The sequence below is a fragment of the Marmota monax genome, unplaced genomic scaffold (assembly GCF_021218885.2).
Source record: "Marmota monax isolate L192 unplaced genomic scaffold, Marmota_monax_Labrador192_F-V1.1 WCK01_AAM20220418_F8-fsc00011, whole genome shotgun sequence".
NCBI classification, from domain to species: domain Eukaryota; kingdom Metazoa; phylum Chordata; class Mammalia; order Rodentia; family Sciuridae; genus Marmota; species Marmota monax.
Window position 1 is genome coordinate 1,010,083 of NW_026693082.1, and position 8,234 is coordinate 1,018,316.

General features: G+C 32.3%; 1 long non-coding RNA gene across 1 annotated transcript in view; it reads left to right on the forward strand.

Annotated features, from left to right (window-relative positions):
• Nucleotides 1-7,193, forward strand: part of LOC131424524 (uncharacterized) — a 182,999-nt gene extending 175,806 nt beyond the window's left edge. Inside the window, exon 6 of the long non-coding RNA XR_009227726.1 lies at nt 3,233-7,193. This is a non-coding gene — a long non-coding RNA (uncharacterized LOC131424524). The remainder of the gene's footprint in view (nt 1-3,232) is intronic.
• The last annotated feature ends 1,041 nt before the right edge of the window (nt 7,194-8,234 follow it).

The window sequence follows — 8,234 nt, forward strand, 5'->3', positions numbered from 1 at the left end:
AAAAACTAATATTCGTCTATCAATGTTAATAATATTCACCTTGTTATAATATAATATTTTATATAAATTGGTACATAGACACGAAAGTGTGTAAGAAAGGTATTTCTCTAATATCCCTATGATTTTCAGGGGCTTTGCTCATCAACTGTATAAGAGATTTTGACATGACACAAAGTCATATCCAAAGTTTTCTAATACACAAATATTCCAGTCTCCCAATCAGGACTTGTACTCTTCACACTTAAGTTTATCTAACACCATCATGTTATACATAATCCTTTGTGGTTAGTTACTTTTGCTGAAAAAAGTATTTTATTGATACTGAACAATATTTTTAAAAATTCTATTTTTGGTTATTGCTGGTATATAAAATATAAATGAATTTTGTATCACGATCTCATATTCTGCAATTTTGCTGTAGTCAAATATTGGCACTATAAGAATTTTCATTTTACATCTCCATTTGTTTGCTTTTTAGACATTCCATGAATCTCTACATAGATGATTATATTTTTTGCAAATAATTATTTTTGAGGTAATGTTACATTTTGATCTATTTTTGTGACAAATTTTCTTTCCAAAACTCTCAGAACAGTCTTAAATAGATATTGCCTTATTCCTGAACTGAGATGGAAAATGTTTAGTATTTTCATATCCTTTGTCAAGCTGAGGAAGTTGCTACTATTCCTACTTCATGAGTAACTTTATTAGAAAAACTTGAGGAGCTATTAAAAAATTAATCAAAAAATTACTGGAGACATGAGCTGGGATTGAGGTTATTATGAATATAATAATTAACAATGGAAAAATTTAGGACATGAAATTGAAACCAGTATATATTAGTGTGATATCATATACTTAAAATATCTAAAATCATTAGACATTTACAATTCATATTCAAAGTGAGATTAGACATAGTAAGTAAAGATCATCTGCTCTCTACCTGAAATATGCAAAAAGATTAATTCAATTTAGTAAAAATCTGTAACTATGCAAACAAAAATTATTTTCTTTCCTTGCAATGAGATGATTCTGATAATTGTTCTATGAGAATAATTCTAATTTATTAAAGTGTATTGAAATTGATGGAATCTTTATGCTCTTAATATTCTCAGAACACACAACCTTCTTTGCAAAGAAATTGGCTGTGATCACACCCAGTTCATTCAGCTTCATACTATTCATAATCTATTTGTAAGTTTAGGGGAATGTGGGATACTCCTCCTGGTGCAAGCAAAAGTTCTCTTTCTGAGATTAAGATTTTTGTCTTGCTATCCTGTATGCCATCTACTTAGCAGTATTCTCATAGTACATTCATTTTTTTTCCAGCTTTCTTAAGGTATATAAATTTAACAATTTAAAAATGTGTGTATTTAAATACTTATAAATACATGAGGTATACATTAGGAAATAATCACTAAAATCAAGCAAATTAATATTCATTATTTCACATAGTTACCATTTTCTTTTTTGTTTTGTGTGTGGTTATAACACTCAAACTCTACCCCCTTTCCAAAGTGTACTACAGTATTGTTAAGTAGTCATATTATCACACATCTCCAGAACTCATTCATTCTGTGTAACTGAAATTTGTGCCCCTTGATCAACATCTCACAATTTTCCCCAACTCAGCCACTGGTAAAAAGCATTCTGTTTTTAGTTTCCTCCTTGACATCACAGTCCCCATATATTCAAATCCTTTATGGTATAATATTTGCATGCAACCCATAAACATCCTGTTATATGCTTTAACTCATCTCCAGACTACTTAAAATAATTAGTACAATGCTTAGTAAATGCTGTGAGAATAGTTGTTGAACTGTACCATTTAGGGAATAATGGCTACACATGTTCTATAGAGAAATAACTTATTTTTCTGAGTATCTTCTAGCTATGCTTGATTTATTGCAGATATGGAGGGTAGACTGCATACATGTGATACATGATATAACAATTATTTCTTAAGTAGCATTCTCTGTGAATCCTTAAATATCTCTGGGTGAGAAAATGCTTTATTTTGCTGTTGTATTAGTTGATTTTTGAATTTTCAATCAAAATCATTTTTTTTACCAGACTTCTACTGTGTTCTTGTAGCTACTCTAGTCATGAGAGTCTCTAGTGTCAGTTTTTCTGTTTCTTTTTGCAAGCTTTTGTGGGCTTTGTTTCCCTTTCTTTTTGAAATTCAGGGACTGCATTGAGCTCTTTTTACTTCAGCCTGCTGAGCTCTGTGTGGACCTTTTCAGGGTGAGGCTTCCAATTTTTCTTGCATTTTGTTGCATGTATATGTGAGTATGTGAATGTGTGCATGTATATATAATTTCTCTGTGTATTTCCTTCTCTTATTTCTGTTTTTGAATAGTAATTTCTTATTTGTTAGAAATTGTATATATTAGCTATTCCTATTAACATTTATTTTTAGGGTATCACTCATTAGATTGTCTTTTTTTGCTGTATTTTGTTAGAACTTTTAGCTTCATTGTTCCTCTCACAAATGTCCTCTGTAATTATAGCATTTCAGACACTTAGCCCATCTGAGTTTCTGTATTATTTCAATGTTGAGTATAAAATTCATTCTGTGTTATAAATACAATATCTCCATACATGAGATTTAGACAGGGATTTAGACAATTGGGTTTTTTGTCTTGTGAAGTTGAGTCGTAAAATCCACAGGGATGGCCAGTCAGGCTCTTCAAGGTTTGAGTTTAAGAAGCCAATTAGGAGTACATAAGTTTAACCTCTTATTTACACAATTAAGAAGATGAATCTCGCCTGGTGGTTTTTGACACGTCCTTTAGAGAGAGGATGCATTTTGGGTAGGAGTCTTCTTGTGGTTGGGCATTGCTAGGGGTAAGAGCAAGGGTAACTAAGGAAGGGCTGTTGTGGTTGCAGGAACACAAACAGGTGTTGTGAGGAACACAAACGGGCATTCTAGGTCAGAAGAAGGCATTGTGCTTAACACCAGCAGGGAGTAGGGAATCTCAAGGTGTTTTTGAGACCCATAGTGTCCTTTCAGGTTTGCCTGATGTCCTCCTCCCCTCCTGTCCTTCTCCAAGGCTTTATCCTGGCTGTCTGTGGAAGACCTATTTTTCTGCCTCATTGACAGAAATTGACAGCTTCTTTCTGATTGGTGTAATACACAATGGGATGTTGAGGAAGTTTGTGCACTGGGACTTTTCTCCTTCTGATTGTTGCCAGCCACTAATCATCTTATTCCATCTCTCCTATCCTGCAGCCATCATAGACACTGTTCCAAGACAATCCGACTATTCCATCTGCTGATGGACACAGCAAGGCAGAGGACAAAGCTGAGCATACTTTGCAGCTCCTATTGAAGGTTTCTGAAGAAGGCATTGATTGATGGGTGTACTGGGCTCCTCCTGCTCCCCCTTTCCTGCCTACTCTGTTTGGGAAAGTTCTTCAATACCTAATCCCTTTTGCTGTAGGATTTCTACAAATATCCTAGACTGTTGTTTTCTTGCTCCAAGAAATACTATATGTTTTCTGCATTTAAATATCTTTGTAAATTTCCCCCATCTCCCTCTCTCTAAGATCCTGCTTTTGTTTCTTCCTCTCTGCATTGTTAATTTGGGACATCTGTCAGAAACAGGGTTGCCTTTAACATCTCTATTTTGTTGTCCTCATTTCTTCAATCATTCTACTTCCAAAACATGGGTTTTCATGCACTCCATATGATTGATTATATTTGCTTATTTTTTTCTTTTAGGAGCAAACAACTGCTGTTGGCTGTGTCAATTGTGAAAATCATTTTTGAAACTTTGATGGCCAAAAATGGTAATGAGCTTCTCTTCTTATTGGTGTATTAAAAATAAACACCTTGGGAAAAATTACAAAATTTTTCTAAATGTATTCATAAATGTATAGCATATTTCCTTACAAACCATAGATATAATATGTTATAAGAAAAGATAATAATGCCAAACCATTATTTACTGGCCTTCTGCAACAGAAACTATCATTTGGTTCCGTGATAGTGGGTTCATTTTGAGTCTCACTGATTCCAGGAGCAAATGAACTTTTGTGATAGATAGCCTGAAGCTGCTATGCAGTTTAGAGCTTGTATTTCATTAATTGAATTCTTCTGGGCATGATATTACTCTATATACTCCCTCCAAGACACCAAGCCTTTAATTAGTTACTTACCCACAAACACATATTTAACATTCTAAACTGGGATCACTTTTTGCCAAGACCAGATAGAGTTGTTTCAACTGTGAACTCTCACTAGTAGAAGATTTTCCACACTAATTCTTCTGAGCCAGATTCAAACAGCTGGAAAACATGTGCAGTGTCTTTTACTCTGAAATGTGAGTAGGTCTAGCAGAAAACTCATGCCATTATCTTCACAAGCATGATCAGAGTTTACCTTTAATAGGATTGCTCTAATTTATTTTCTCGTTTGCTTCTCACAGCATGCCAGTATCCATGAGATGCTGAGTTCAGTATGAATTTAAAAATGAAATAAAAGCTCTCTTTACTATCTTAGAGAAGAGGAGATGGTCTCTGAATGCCAAAACATCATCTCTAAATTGACTCAGAAATATGTCTTTTTCTTTCCTTTCTTCTTTCCGTCCTCATCACATTATTTCAAAACTGTTTACTATGGAAGCAAACTCACTTTGCTGAATATATGAAGTAAAATGTGAAAACATCAATGAAATGATTTAATTATAGAAAAATATATATACACAACTCTTGTTAACACACTATATACCAAATTCCCACTCTATGGTCACTTGCATAGAGTGTTAGGGAGGTGTATTTTAAATATACCATAGAACCTAACACATGAGGAGGATAGAAACAAGAACTTTAGGATAGCACTTTACAAAGTGGAGGAAGAGGGCAAAATTCATTAATGCTTAATAGTGTCCAAGGATATGGGGTAGCCTGTGGAGTGACAGCTGTAGAGAAATGGAAATTACAATAGAAATGGAAAACCCCTATTTTCCCCCTTTTATTGTGGCACAGCCTATCAATATCCAACTTTACTTTCATTGCCACTGTCAGAATCACATGATATTATTGCTTTCTGCTAGATAATGTCAATCTAGAAATATAAGGATAAAATGCATTTCAACTAATTAATAGTTTAGCACATAGCAAATTATATCAAATGAGCACAAGCATCATGAAACAACATTTGCTAGTCATTTCTACCTATATACAGTTCATGGTTTTTAATGAATTTAATGTACACTTGACGCATAAGACTTCATAAAGGGTTGACATTTACCATACTTAAAGTTCAGGATAATACTCCCACTGGTGTTAAGTAGGGCTGACTGGGTAGATAATAGCCTGAGTGTGAGCACATTGTGTTGTCATTCTTCCAATTATTATGTGAAAACATAACTTTGTGCATGATCACAAAATCCTTTACAGGTACTTTTACTTACCTTCCACATGTACTAAATTAATTTTAATTTCCTAATTGATATGTCCATTATTTGTGGACTTCTTTCTATTCTTCTTGAATCATAGCAGAAATTCCATTTTGAAGCATTTTTAAAAAGTATCACAGAAAAGTAACATAACATTTTTCAGTTGAGGAATTCAACAATTAATACTTGCAAATATTTTAAGCAAAATATTCACAAGGTTATTAATTTTTTAAATATACCAAATACATTTTTAATTCTTTGATGAGGTCATTTAATTTTAAAGAACTCCATCCCCTCAAGAATTTAAGCTTCCAAACTGATTGTTCTGGTTCTGTTTAATTTAATGAAAGACCCTTTATCCAACTGTCAAGGGATCCCTGAAGAGTCCGTTTCAGTTCATATTTCCCTAACAAAGCTCTTAAGTACTCAAACAGGAACATATAAACTGATTCCAGCAGTTATAAGTCCCTATTTCCATTTAACTTACTGATAACTTCTGAGGAGGTTGAGTGAGCTAATGGAAAGTTAAATAGTCCGAAATAAGCAAACATGGGAGCTAAATGATCAGGTTACTCTTTGGCTCCCCTACTCTGGGCTTCCTGCAGGAACAAAATGCATTACCAGAATGTTCAGTGGGGGTTAGGTTTGTGTTTCTAGATTTTCAAACTGGAAAAATACTACCTACCAAACTAAACTAATTCCTTTGAAACTGCTGCAAATAAAATATACATATTGAAATACTAAGATATTTATTCTAAGTAATAACTGTCATACAACCTACAATACTATATTATACATAGTATGTGATCTATAACATGAGATCTTAATTGTAAATGGGCTCAGTCTTGTAGTGACAGCTCATTCGAACATCTGCTGTGAGTCAACACAAATTTCAGGAAATGGTTAAAAGGAGTAAAAAGAGAATGTAAAGCCATTTTAATACCTTTCTCTCTTTGATTTATTGAATGAAAGTGCTAGTGATTAAGGGATTTCAGAGTGTATTTAGAGAACTGGGCAAAAAGTATAAGAAAGATTTTCCTTATTATAAACTATTGGTGATATTTAAAATGTTTTATTTTATCAATCAAGTTTGGCATTCTTTCAGAAGGGCTGCTTGGGAAGGGAAACATGCAACAGGATCGTCCAGAGACTTTGTTGTTGTTGTTGTTTAATATAAACAAAATGAAACAACATAAGGAAGACTTATCTGAATGGCCACCAATCAATCATGTTAGAACATCTGGAATGAAGAAGAATGAAGGCTGATCATTAAGTCTGAAACCCAGGCAATATTACTTATCTGTACTGTAATGTGCATAAGTGTGCATTGTGTGCTGATAAGGCTGATGATTATGATTATAAATATTCATTTGTTTCAATATTTTTGTTACCTGTAATGTCAAAATCAGATGATGGATATATTTTTTTATCTGTAAAATTAAATGAAATTTTTTAAATTATTAGTTTTACTACTTGACTCCTTGTATTTCACGATCATTTGAGAATTACTGGGGAAAAAGTAGAAGAGAAAAAGGCAGAAGTTTTAATATTTACTGGGCAGTACTACTTTAATAATCCATAACAAGAGTTGTATATCTGGTGACAAAAGGAAGACAGACTGTAGTGGAGTTAAGTAAATAGAATCTACAAATGGGATTTTGGCACACATGTGGTGAAATACCAAATCTATTTTAGAAATTTAACTCTGAGATGTTGTTAACATCATTTAACATCCATTCATATATGTGTGAAATATATTGGAATAATTAGGGAAAGGAGGCAATATTTATTGAGAAGATATCTAATATGTAAAATCTATACTCATATATAATATTTGTATGTATACGGTATACGTGTACATATATGTATGTATGTGTGTATATATCATATATATGTGTGTGTATATATAAATATATAATTATATATATATATATATATATATATATATATATATATATATATGACTTTACCTAGTTAGTATGTTGTGTTAGTATGTTGTGACATAGTTGTTAGTATGTTGTGACAACCCAGTCCATGAATCATTCATTCTGAATCATCTAATCATCTTTAATTCTGTAAGATGTCCCATAATGGTTTTATTTTTTGCAAGTGATACATTGTTAGGAAGTAGAGTTTTCAAAATTTCTAGCATAATTCAGTCTGTGCCTGAGAAAAATGAGAGGTATCTATCATTTATAATACTAGCAAAAATGACACTTTTCTCAAATATTTCTTTGTAAATATATTATAGTTCCAGGTTTTATGAAGCTCAAATCTGCTACAATTTGTGGTGGTAATGAACTATGCAAAATATTCTAAATATCACATACTTCGAAAATTGTGCTAGAGAGATGTAATGTGAAAACATTATGAGCCTTACTAGGGTCTTGGAAAATTCCCATTTCAAATTTATTTTACACAGTTTAGATTTTAACAACACATGCTCAATAATTCATATTCTGATTATTCCCAGATTGTTTATAAGTTTTGATATTTATTCTCTCTAGTGAAAGATTATAAAAAAATTTTCATGGATTTTATTTCAAAAGAAGATATTAAAGTAGGCAATGATTAACAGTGTAAAATATTTCAAAAATGTAGAAGAAAGTGTTTCTTTGGAAAACCAAAACAGTATCCATCTTTACCTAAGATTATAAATGATATTTTTATATTTCTGTTTTATTTTTTTCCTTTACTCTTCCACATTTTCAGGAACTTAATGGTACTTTTTAACACTAAATGTGGTTTAGCAAATACCCTCCTTTTATTCAAAGATTGAATTACAACTCTGCAATTCAAGTTAGCATAGGTTGTCTTACTCCAGGTAAGTTG